Source organism: Bos indicus, chromosome 20 (assembly GCF_029378745.1).
Source record: "Bos indicus isolate NIAB-ARS_2022 breed Sahiwal x Tharparkar chromosome 20, NIAB-ARS_B.indTharparkar_mat_pri_1.0, whole genome shotgun sequence".
NCBI lineage: Eukaryota > Metazoa > Chordata > Mammalia > Artiodactyla > Bovidae > Bos > Bos indicus.
This window is the reverse complement of record NC_091779.1, coordinates 8,114,385-8,127,676: the sequence shown is the minus strand read 5'-3', so window position 1 is coordinate 8,127,676 and position 13,292 is coordinate 8,114,385. Positions and strand designations below refer to the sequence as shown.

Genomic DNA, 13,292 nt, shown 5'->3' with positions numbered 1-13,292 from the left:
ACTCTGCTGGTTTAAAAATGTTAGCTTCAAAAGGCACTAATGGTGGAAAATGCTTCCACCAAGGGATACAGCAATAATTCCACTGAACTGGAAGCTGAGATTGCCACCTGCACACTGTTCATGTCAATGAATCAATGAGCAGAGAAGAGGATCTGGTACTGGCTCTGGGGATTGACCCTGATAATCATGGGGAAACTGGAATTACTACACAATAGGGCTAAGGAACAATAGATCTGGAGTACAGGAGATTCTCTGGGCCACCTCTTACTATCTCTATTTCCTAGAATTAAAGGAAAACTACAACAACCCAATTGAGGCAGGATCACAAATAACCCAGACCCTTGAGGAATGAATATTTGAGTCCTCCCACCAGGAAAGGAACCATAAGCAACTGAAGTGCTTGCTTAGGGTAAATGGAATGGGTGGCAGAAGAAAGGAATGCTGTATGCCAGCAATGATCATATGACCATTGGGTAAATGAGGACGGTCAGAGTTTCTTTCTCATTTTAATATTTATATGTTTATATATAATATATATATTAACCAACAATTTTTGTTTTCTTTCCCTTCTAATCTCCATATCACCTAACCCAAAAGGTTTTATATAGTAACTAGCTTTATACAAATATTCAAAGCATAGAGATTGTGAATCAGTTAGAAGAAAAATTAACATCAAAAATCAAAAAAACTGACTTTGTATCCTCTTCTGGGGAAAGAGTCACTGTGTTTTTTGGTTGTATGTGTGATGGTTGCATCCCATCTGGCTGAAGCACAACTGTATCATGGTTTTGGAGATAAAATATGGTTTAAACAACCGTGTATAATGTAAGCTGACAAGGGTTGACTGTGGTGGCTTTGTCATGTGTCAGCGTAGCTAGGCTGAATTCTATTTCCCAGAATGTTACTCCCTGTATGTTTCCAGTTAGAATGCATCACAAGAGAGATTCTCACGTGAGATTTGGAAGGCCGAAGAGAAGCGGCAGCTGCTGTGACTAATCTCCTGGTTCACCCTGATGGTGTGATGTGGGAGTCCGGCCTGAGCTACTCCTCCTTCTTCCGGATGTGCCTTCGGCTTCTCTGACTCCTGAGCCGGTGTGTGTTGGGGCTATGATGAAGGATTCAGCTTCTTCTGAAGACGCTCGTACCATCCAGGGCAGAAACAGCCGCAACTCCAGCCGGTGCTGATGGGTTCCGCTTTATTCTTGCTCTACCCGGTTTTGCCCCACCTTCCCTCCCCACTGCCCGCCCCGCAGACTTTGATTTCTAGCGTCAGTCACAGAGCCAGTCTAACAGAAACTTCCACCAGCTACCCCAATTGCTTAAGATAAAAATCTCTGTAACAGATCCCTGATCACATTATATTTCCTTGTGCTTTTGCTTCTCCGAATGAACCCTGATTGATGCAATGGCTTAAAAAATTGGGGAGTTTATTTCCCTCTCAGTTCAAAGGTGAGCAATCCAGATGGGCAGCACAGCTCTGCTCCATACGAACATGCAGGGACCCAAGTTCCTTTCACTGTGTTGTACCACCATCCTAGGGCATTGTCTTTACCAGCTGGGCAAAGCTGAGTCTCCACATCCAAACTCCAGGAGAAGGGTATGGGGGGGACTTCCCTGGTGGTCCAGTGGTTAAGACTTCACATTCCAATGCAGGAGGTGGGGGTTCGATCCCTAGTCAGGCAGCTAAGATCCCACATGCGTCAAGGTCAAAAGAAAAAAAAAACAAAACACCCCAAAGCAATGTTGAAACAAATTCAATAAAGACTTTTAAAATGGTCCACATCAAAAAAACAAAAATCTAAGAAAAGGGGGAGGTGGGTATGAAGGAAGTATATTTCACATGGAAAGCCTGGCCCTTAAAGAGGCAACCAGTACTTCTGTTCACATTCTGCAGATGAGAACATGACCTTACCTAACTTCAAGTATGATCATAAATCTGTTCTAGTAGGCAGCCATGTGCCCAAAGGGAAAAGGCATTTTAGTGAACAACTAGCTGCCTCAACCATACATATACAGACTAGTTTTAATAGTGCGAATATGACTATGTATAATATATAATATTATATGTTACTATAAAATAATATATAATGTTATATGTTATAGTTGCTATATAATAAATATACAAACTATATATCATGCTAGATATAACTATAGTGTAGTATATAATAGGTAATATTATATACTATGATGCTGCTCCCAAAGTCCTAAAAATAGCAAACAGAACCACTAAAAATGAGCTGAGTTACCCTGCAAACCAAAGCCAGAAGCAGCCCGTGCAATGAAAAATTGAACTGAATGCTTCCAGATTTAAGAAAATTTTTGTGCCAATAAATAAATAAATAAACTACTACTGTAACAATAAACCCCAGGAACTTCCCCAACTAAAAATCATAATTGATTACAAGCTGTTGCCTACAGTATTGAGTTACATTTTGCCTTACCAACTAAATGCTTCAGTAGTTAAAATGATTTTGTTTGAGATTCACATGGATTAAATAGCCTAGAACATATCCACTCTAGACTTAATCTAAGAGAGAGGAGATTTGGTTCAAATGTTGCTTCTCAGCATGTCAGGAAATGTTTTCTTCAATTAAGTAATCTTATTTTAGAGTTAACTCTGTGCCAAGAAAATAAACAATATATCTTTCATGAACACATCCACTCTGTTGTATAAAAACTTTTATTTTCTGGGAGGCTGCTCTTGGAATTTGTACATATAATGAGATCAGAGCTGGAAAAATCCTGTTTTCTTTAGCATTTAATGGCTTTGGAAACTATAACGGAGCCATGTGACACAGTATAATGACAGAGCTCTGTGAACAAGTGAATATCAAAGATCAACAGATAATCTCCCCACCCCCCCAAAACCCTGCAGTTTTACAGGAACCCTGTATTAAGTACAGTGGGATGTTTCCACTCAATCTTGAGCTGCATAAAAATTAGTTGCAAGAGAGTCTGTTGCTGATCACAGACCAAATGCTGTTATGCTTTCAACACATTTTAAGGGATTAGGCATTACGGCTATGTACTTCCAAGATGGAGTTGCAATAATGGGAAGTCAGGCAAAAATCCCAAAGAGCCGGCTGTCTAAAGGACAGTATCATAGAAGGTAAAATGCCAGAGAGCTCTTTTTTGGAGGTCTCTGCCCACCCTCACCCCCAGAGGATGGCTCTGGATGGAGGCTTGGAGCAGAAGCTGTGTTCCCAACACCTCGGGTTATGCTCCAGCAATACCAAACGACTCCCACTTCCCACAGGCGTGCTGTGCTGCTGCTCTCTACCATGATTTTGCATGTGCTGGTTTCCACCCCTTACAGTCCTACAAGACCCAGTTCCAGCATCACCTCTTCTATGAAGCCCAGATAGTTAATTACTCTCTTTCCCACTAAGTTTTCTTCTTACTCTTTTCCCTGGTGGTGAGCTTCTTGAAAGCAAGAAGACTTATTAATATTGTTTATCTTACATTTCTGTTGCCTAACAAATCCAGATTCATGGTGAGTACATGATACATCTTTGTGAAATAAAGAAGTAAATGTTAAATCTAAAAAAGGTGGGATAAGGAAACTTTCTATTAGTCAAATTTAGCTCCCTTTCTGACATATTATGGAGAAAGTGATGGCACCCCACTCCAGTACTCTTGCCTGGAAAATCCCACGGATGGAGGAGCCTAGTGGGCTGCAGTCCATGGGGTCGCAAAGAGTTGGACACGACTGAGCGACTTCACTTTCACTTTTTACTTTCATGCATTGGAGAAGGAAATGGCAACTCACTCCAGTGTTCTTGCCTGAAGAATCCCAGGGACAGGGGATCCTGTTGAGCTGCCGTCTATGGGGTTGCACAGAGTTGGACACAACTGAAGCGACTTAGCAGCAGCAGCAGCAACTGACATATTAAGGGGCCAGTCCCACAGTTTAGTGGAAAAGAAAGGAAGAGAGACTCCTCTGGTCTTTCACATTGTCCCCTCAATCTGTACCTGAGTCAACCAAGACCAACAGTTAACTTCCAGCAGCCAAAAGACCGCTGTGCTCCTTCTATTTCCCTGATCATTCATGGAACGCATGGATGAACATTTGCCAGTAGGAACTACATGGTAGATTCTCCACCCTTAGAACCTCGGTGGCACATTCCCTTTCTGCATGGATACTGCAGCAAACACCAGACAAAGTAGCAGACAGGAGACTTCCTCAGATCTGCATGGAAGAGCTTTCATCTCTTCAAAAGGAAGAGCTGACTTTTCTCTGCTTTCGTGAGCAGAGTGTAGACGGACAATGGGCTACAGCATGCGGGCTGGGGGGCTTCCCTGAGGGCTCAGACGGTAACAAATCTGCACAAATCTGCATGCAGAGCAGGAGACCTGGGTTCACCTGTGGGTTGGGAAGATCCCCTGGAGAAGGGAGTGGCTAACTACTGTAGGATCCTTGCCCAGAGAATCCCAGGGGCAGAGGAGCCTCGTGGTCTACAGTCCATGTGGTGACAAAGAGTCGGACATGACTGAGCAACTAACACTCTCACTTTTACCTTCACATGGGGGTCCAGCCCTGATAGATTCGTCAGACTCATATATACTGTTTCATCACTCCCAACAGTTAACCCATGGGCCTTTCCCGGGCACAGAGACCAAGATGAAGAACAAAGAACCCTGGGGTGGGAAACAGAATGGTGCCTAAGGCCTGCCTCTGCCACTGTTCATGAAGCCTTCTGCGATCCTCTTAAATGCTTGAGCCTCAGTTTTCTTACCTTTTAATATTGGGGGCTACAATATCCACCCAAGCACTTTACCACAAAGTCCTAAGCTTTGAAAAAGTTAGTTTCCACAAAATCTTTTAAAAGCGGTTAGTGCAATGCTCACCTTATCTCCCTCTGCTCCCTTGTGAGTACTCTACCCGTCAGCCCACCTGGACTGCTCACAAGTCCGCAAACACACCTTGCTCACATAGACCCTTTTCACTGGTGGGTCAAGTTCCCTCATTAAAATTCTTCTTCTTGGCTGCGATGTCTTGTGGATATCGGGTACTCCCTGACATAGTGTGATAACAAAGGCACTTCTCTGTGATTCCCCCCAAACCCATAGTCTAGTCTGACCATGAGAAAAACATCACACAAATCCAGATTGGGGGACATGCTTTGGGTTACGTGGCCACTGCTCAAGACTGTCAAGGTCATGAAGACAACCAAAGACTGAGAAACTTTCATAGACCAGAGAAGTCTGAGGAGCCATGACAACCAAACGCAATGTGGTTTCCTCAAATGGATCCTGAAACGGCAAAAGAACATTCATGGGAAAACTGGTGACACTCCCAAGGGGTGGAGTATAGTTAATAGTAATGCATCGATGTTGGTTTTACTTTTAACAAGTGTTCTGTGGGAATGCAAGATGTTAAGAATGGGGGAGGGGGAACCAAGTGAGAAATACATGACAATGCTCTAATATTCTTTTAACTGCGTATATATCTAAACTTATTTCTTGGCTATGATGTTCTGTGGATTTTGGGTACTCCCTGACATAGTGTGATAACAAGGGCATTTCTCTGTGATTCCCACCCCCGCCAAACCCATAAGTCTAATACTTTGGCCACCTGATACAAAGAACTGACTCATTGGAAAAGACCCTGATGATGGGAAAGATTGAAGGCAGGAGGAGTAGGGGACGACAGAGGATGAGATGGTTGGATGGCATCACCGACTTAATGGACATGAGTTTGGCAATCTCTGGGAGACGGTGAAGGACAGGGAAGTCTGGTGTGCTGCAGTCCATGGGGTCGCAAAGAGTCGGATGTGACTGAGTGACTGGACAACCACAAAACGTATTGCAAAATTTTAAAATATATTAAATAAGATTCTGCTTTCCCTTCAAGCTTCATCCAAAGATCACCTCTTCTGTGACGCCTTTCTGAATCTTCCAGTTAGCACTTTCTTTTTTCTAAATCTTCCTAGCACTTTGCTTCCTCCTTAAGATATGTAGTGATTGTGTACTGGTCAACCCCGTCAAATACATGCATATACACATACTGGTATCTGAGCAACCTGGAGGTGATTGATGTCTTTGCTCTGCAGGTGCTAGTCGAGTCACTGACATAAGTATCCAATGAGTGTCTTTGAATGGGTGAATGAACGGGTTGCCGAAGCCTGTGCTATCACAGTGTGGAGTTACTGCAGCATGTTTACCCTCTCCAGGCTTAGTGGGCCAAGACATTTTCCCCAAAGAGAATTTATTCTGTGGGCTGAGGCAACGTCTGTTACTAGAGGCATTGCCGTACGTTTGCAAAAGACCTTGCATATCTAGATTTTTAAAGCGGTTTAGAAACCACGACTTCTTAATCTTCACACCCCCCTCACATGAAATGCTTTTGGCATAATTTAGTAATTCAAACTCTACATACCACAGGAGATTTGAAAAGTGCCTAATTAAAGACACAATGCTATCCTCACCTTATCCTGGGCTAAATCCACTGAAATTAATGGGCATTTGAATTCAGAGGAGAATTGAGGCATTTTTATAGCTATGGATTTGAAAGGATTGGAGGCATCAGTACACTAGGCTTGAAAAAGAAAACTAGGCTAAAAATCTGGACTAAATAAGACGGTTGTAAGCCATACAGGATGTCAGAATTAAGAAAAATTGTAAAAGACTGAAATTGAACTGCTAAATGAAGGGTATGGGGGAGGCCAGTGGGGGTGGGGTGGGGCAGTTTGAAAAAATGTAGGAAATGTCTTAGCCCTATTTTCTTCTTTCTAAAAAAGAGCTTTTTGAGACTTGTGTTTGCATGGAGGTAGTTTACTTTCAGAAGTGAACTCAAGCCGTAGGAATGGAGAACTGGGGGGTAAGGACTGGTTTAAGTTCTCAATGGGAAGAGAACTGAATTTTGAATACAAGCTATAGGAACTGGGAAAGCCCATGCTTCCCAGGTGGCGCTGGAGGTAAAGAATCCACCTGCCAATGCAGGAGACACAGGAGACTCAGGTTCAATCCCTGGGTGGGGAAGATCCCCTGGAGGAGAGCATGGCAACCCACTCCAGTATTCTCGCCTGGAGAATCAATCCCATGGACAGAGGAGCCTAGCAGGCTACAGTCCATAGGGTCGCAAATAGTCGGACACGACTGAAGCAACTTAGCACACATGATTATGATAAGTTGCTATCGTATTCATAGAAATAGTAACGGTTAATCATGGTTTAGCTAAATTTTGCATATTTCAAGGAAAATTCTAGAAAGCGAATTTTGTAAGTTTGAAAATCCTATGACAATGAGTAGATGGAAAGCCATCCTTACTATTCACTTTTCCAGGTTAATTAGTGCTATTTTAAAATTTTATGTATCTATAGACCTATAAGCGCTTCCCAGGTGGCTCAGTGGTAAAGAATCCGCTTGCCAATGCAGGAGACACAAGTGATGTGAGTTTGATTCCTGGATCAGGAAGATCCCCTAGAGAAGGAAATGGCAACCCACTCTAGTATTCTTGCCTGGAAAATCCCATGGTCAGAGGAACCTGGCAAAGAGTCCGTGAAGTCACAAAAGAGTCTGACACCGCTTAGCGACTAAACAACAACAATCTATAGACCAAACAGATCCAAAGGCTGTAACTACTTTTATAAAGAGCATCATTTTCTTTATTTCTAAACCAACTAAATGAAAGCACAATCTTTGGTAAAATAGCAGTTCCTAAGACTATCATGTTAGTGGGAGGGGATTCATTTGTCCCCCCAAATTCCCGTGACAATGCCCTCCTCTGTGATAGCCACCTCGTAGGTGATTTCACACATGCTGCTGCTGCTGCTGCTGCTAAATTGCTTCAGTCGTGTCCGACTCTGTGCGACCCCATAGACGGCAGCCCACCAGGCTCCCCCGTCCCTGGGACTCTCCAGGCAAGAACACTGGAGTGGGTGCCATTGCCTTCTCCAGATTCCACACATACAGGACTGTAATCATTGCTTGATTATGTGCTGCTTCAGCCTCCTTCTCTGAGCTGTTCATCCAAACGTAGTCAGATTAAGAGGCTGGAGGTTTCTGAGGTCAGAAAAGAACTCCAAGTGTAGGAAATAGAACTCTTTGGGAGGTAACTAGTCTGGACCTCACTTAGCATCACTGCTATTGTTTGGCAGTGATGGCAGTCTGGGTATGGCAACCCAGACTCTCAAAGTAGCCCAGGGCCATTACCTCTCTTTCTTTGTTACCCCTTTGCTGTCTGCCGCTGTGGTCTTGGTGTGGAGTGATTTGAGAAAGGTGCTGTGAATAAGTTCTCTGTATTCAAAACCCCAAGCCAGTTCAGAAATACAACCCCAAGATACACGCTTCAGGCTGTCAAGGCTACAGGAGTTAACACCACTGTGCCTCAGAGACCCACTTCCTCTCCCCAGAACTTTCCAGACTTAGAGTTCACCCAAGCTGCACACTTTGTAAAGAAGACTTCCCTCGGACCTCAGGTAATTCACAATTTCCCCAGACCTCAGTTTTCTCATCTATAAAATGTGAGTGGAAGAATAGAAGGTCTTTCAGCTCCAAGATGTTATAATGTAAAAATCCTCCCAAGGCAAATCTTACCTTGCATTTCCACCTCTCCCTCCTCTATACTTGACCTGCATGTGGAAAATATGTGCTGACTCACCCTTCCACACCCTCACCAGACATTTGACAAAGTTGGGAATGTTTCTTTTAAAAAGAGCTTGAGCTATACTTTCTATACTTTTGGCTCCTCTTTGCCAGTAAAAATCCATGACACCACTTCAAAACACACCAACTAAGCATTACATTAGAAAGAGTGCACATTCTCATTCCGGTTCCTTCGGTCTGGGATCAACTTTGTCTGTTTCACATGTCTTTTTCTCTGTCAATCAGGAGGTGGGCGCCTGTCTAGATATTCATCCTGACTTATACCAAGAGGATTGAAATAGGATGTCTCTCATGAGGGAAAAAATGGGTTTTGAGAATTCCTTTGCCTATTCCGTTCCAACATAATTCCAGTTGACAACCTCTGGGCAGAGTTGCAAACCTACATTTTTTTATTTTCATAAATGCTGTTCATCATCAGAAAGTTATAGAGAGTTGACTGGGAGGATGGTACTTAAAGGGGCTGCTCTGGTGGCTCAGCAGTAAAGAATCCTCCTGCAGCGCAGGAGACATACGAGATACCGGTTCAAGCCCTGGGTCAGGAAGATCCCCTGGAGAAGGAAATGGCAACTCACTCCAGTATGCTTGCCTGGAGGATTCCATGGACAGAGGAGCCTGGCGGGCTAAGGGCCATAGGGTTGCACAGAGTCAGATACAACTGAGCGACTAACACACGCATGGTGCTTAAAAACAGCTCTTTTGTTCCAGTCTTAAAAGAAAGCTTAAAGACCAACTCTTAAATGTAGCTTGCTTCATCTAGAATCCCCTGAAAGCATGAATTCTGATAGCCATGTCAGCCTAAACATACAGAAAGCACAATTACAGGACGTTTCCCAGTCGAGTGCGAAAGCTCCCCAGCTTCCCTCTGAGTTTGGTGCCCTTCTGGAAGACAGGCACTGGCCCAATAACACACGAACTCAGTTCTGATTTGCAGTGTTGTTTGTTACTTGGCTCATGTCGGATGATTGTAATTATCTTCCTGATCATGCAAGAAGAAAAGTGCCTCATTATTAAAATTAGCCATCAGTTTTCAGTGGGACAGCAGCACGGATGAAGACGCATAGAGAAGGGCTGTCAGCTCTCCACGGCAGGAGAGTAGTCATCATTTGCTTAGATGTACTGACAGCCTGGCTGTTTGGGTCAGAAGACAAGAAGTATGTGCCAGGATTCCCCGACTTCAGAGGATCTGAAAAGCTGATGCTGAAGGGAAGGATATTACTATGGCAGCCAATGTTTTTTCAAAGAGAGATGGGAAAAATCAATGTGAGGTCTTCCTAATTTGTGTTCCAATTGGGTCCAGAGCTTTCTTTCTTTTGGATTCTTTCAGTGTTTTTCTTGGCTCATTTGTGGTGCATGAAGAAGCTTCTTTTTAGTATGAGGGTGAAAAGCATTTCTCTCTGTTTAGACACTTAAGATATTAATTCTTTTTGCAATGCTGAACCAGAGAAACTGGTTCTATCCCCAGCTCCACCAGGCAAGTCATTTATTCTTTCTGGACCTCATTTCCTCATCTTAAAAAAAAAAAAAAAAGAGAGAGGTTTAGAACAGACCATCTTTTGTAAAACTAGCTATGTAATTTGCAGGTCCCAGGCAAAATTAAAATATAGGGTGTAAAATTCCTATATTCCTATATTTATATGTAAAAATATGGGGTGTAAAAATTATTAAGAATTTCAAGAGAACAACAGAGAACATTAAACCAAGGGCAGAGCTCATGTATACACAGGGCCTTGTGGGGCTGGACAGGTCACACACACAGCCTGAAGGCTGGCCTGCATCTCCTCTGCGCCTTGTTCAGCATCAAAATTCTCTGTTATCAAGGTTTTTTGGTCAACTCCACAAGTACATTCCTCATGCAAAAATCAAACAACAACAAAAAAGCAAAACCAAAAAATTTGAACTGCATTTTTTGCCTGAAGTCTATCTCACTTTTTTCAAGTTGCTTTGACCATAAGCCCTTCTTGACTTCATTTTATTCTCCAAGATGGATATTTCTTCTTTCCTGTCTAAAACATCCAAATGACCTCTGCTTTGGTCTTTTTCTAAATCACCATATGTTAGGTAATTGTGCCCAGAGGAATTACTTCCAGAGTGGCCTAAACACAAAAGAAAAACACACAGCCAACTTTTTCTCTAGAACAGTACAAACATTTCCTTAAACCTAAGTGTCTCCAGAGGAAAACTGACAGAATAAACCTTTCACGCAGCAAGTCCACTCTGCATAGGGTTGTAGCAAATCCTTCTTTTTGCATTTTTACGTCTCTGATTTATCTACTGCTTTGCCAATAAAAGCAGTCATGTCCTTTGATTTCAGTTTTTTTACAATGGAAAAGTGGTTCGAGAAAAATGACTCAGTTGAGTGTTTTATTAATGGAAAGAACTGATATGCCAGCAACAGTCCAAGTTCTTTGCCCCTTCTCTATCATGTTACACCATAATATAGCACCTCCCTGAGAACTCAGAGATTGCAAGTTAAATGCTAGCAAATCAATGGTTTGTCAGATGTTAGGTTCACTAAAGTACCAACCACAAAACATAAGGAACTTTCAGCATTGAGAAGTAAAATCTAGTCATGTAATTTACAAAGCAACTATCAAAGAAGAGAGGATTTTGTTAACATGTCTTGAGATATGTTTGATTTCCTGCATGAGTTTTTCTGCTATGTTCAAGTTACTGAAGTTTCATCCAGGTAGTTAAACTCACTGAACAAAATTTTACCATGACTTCAAACAGATGGAAAATCAGATTTATTATTGAAGTTAACTTCTAGAATTTTAAGAGGAGAAAGTGACTACTTCAAATCTACTCATGCCTGACAACTGAACCTCAAAATGAATTTATTTTCTATTATGAAATTTTGAAGTGTTCTGTTTATTATAAAAAACAAGTACATTTATTCTTCTTTAATCTTATTTTAAAAAATCAAACACCTGTTTGTCTCAAATATTCAAGATCATGTATGGTTCTGTTTTAGGGAACAATTTAAGGCAAAGATGTTATGAACTATAAAAAACCACTGTGAACATATCAGTCGGTCAGTCACATCCAACTCTTTGTAATCTGATGGATTGTACCCTGCCAGGCTCCTCTGTGCGTGGAATTCTCCAGGCAAGAATACTGGAGTGGATAGCCATTGCCTATTGCAGGCAGATTCTTTAACTGAGCCACCAGGGCCCACTGTCTAGGTCATGACAATTCCAAATATTTGAATTCCAGTATCCTTCAAAATATAAGCAAACAAGTCTAGAAAACAATAAATGCCTATATCGAGAGCTCGTCTACTTCTCTAATGGCAGGATTATTTCTGAAACATTATATTAGTCACTTAGGGCTATCACAACAAAGTTATGTGATAACAAAGTTATCACTACAAACAGTGTGCCTTCAAACAACAGAAATATATTTTCTCACAGTTCTGGAGACTAGAAGTCCAAAATCAAGGTGTCCATGGGCCTTGCTCCCTTGCTCTCTCTAGGGAGAATCCTTCCTTTTCCCTTCTTAGCTTCTTGGTGCATGCATGCTAAGTCGCTTCAGTCATGTCCAACTCTTTGCAACCCTTTGGACTGTAGCCTGCCAGCTCCTCTGTCTATGGGATTCTCCAGGTAAGAATACTGGAGTGGGTTGCCGCGCCCTCCTCCGGGGGATCTTCCCGACCCAGGGATCGAGCCTGCATCTCTTATATCCCCTGCAGACAGGTTCTTTACCGCTAGTGCCACGTTGGTGGCCACTGGTAATCCTTGTATTACTTGGCTTGTAGTTGTATCACTCCAACCTCTGCCTCTGTTGTCACATGGCTTTCTCCCTGTGTCTCTCCTCCTGTTCTTACACAGACCAGGTTTATTAATCTGCCTGAACGGCTATAACAAAATATGACAACTGTATGGCTTAAGCCACAGTCATTTTTTTTCCCTCACAGTTCTGTCTATAAGAGCTAGAAGGCCAAGATCAAGGTGCTAGCTGATTTGGAAGGTCATGAATGTGAGAGCAACACCATTCAACCTGGTACATTCCCCTAAACAAATAATAATCTCTTATGTGTTTAAATGAAATAAAGAAAATGTCTTTATAAGGTGTACCAGAAAAAGAAAGCTCAGTGAATCCCTTAAGACTCCATCCTATTCAGTCATCCATCCCATCAGTTCTCAATGTGCGATGTAAGGACCATTTAACCCAATCCAACTTTGGGAGGGGCTGATTAAAAATGTAGGTTACGTGCTTGCTCCTGCAACAAATATACTAAAATTGGAATGATACAGAGAAAGCTAGCATGCCCCTGCCCAAGGATGACATGCAGATTTGTGAAGGGTTCCATATATATATATTTTAATGCAGATTATTAAACATAGTGTAAAGTGAGAGATTTTTCTGGAAGGAGATTTCTCTAGGTGAGAAAAATGACTGTCCAAGTGAATCTTATTTTCTATCTCTATCACCAAATCTCAGCTATTTCCAGAGTTATCTTTCTCCCGTCTTTGCCATGCCTGGCCTCCTGGAACACCCAGTTCCTCCTCAGTTCAGCCTGGGCACAAGTAAACCCCCTTTCTTGAGTGTCTCTTCATGCAGCTAAGACAGGCTGGCATTCAAAAATGACTTAGCTGAATATGATGGGAAACCAAAAGAAAATATAGGCAACACAATAATAGTCACTAGGCTTTCAGGTTACAGAGAGAACTCTGAGTCAGTGTCGA

At 42.3% G+C, this 13,292-nt stretch overlaps 1 non-coding gene across 1 annotated transcript; it reads left to right on the top strand.

Moving 5' to 3' along the window:
- Positions 1-12,820: 12,820 nt before the first annotated feature.
- LOC139178097 (U6 spliceosomal RNA) lies at positions 12,821-12,922 on the top strand. The gene has a single exon (XR_011562521.1). It is a non-coding gene; the product is annotated as a U6 spliceosomal RNA (small nuclear RNA).
- Positions 12,923-13,292: the final 370 nt, after the last annotated feature.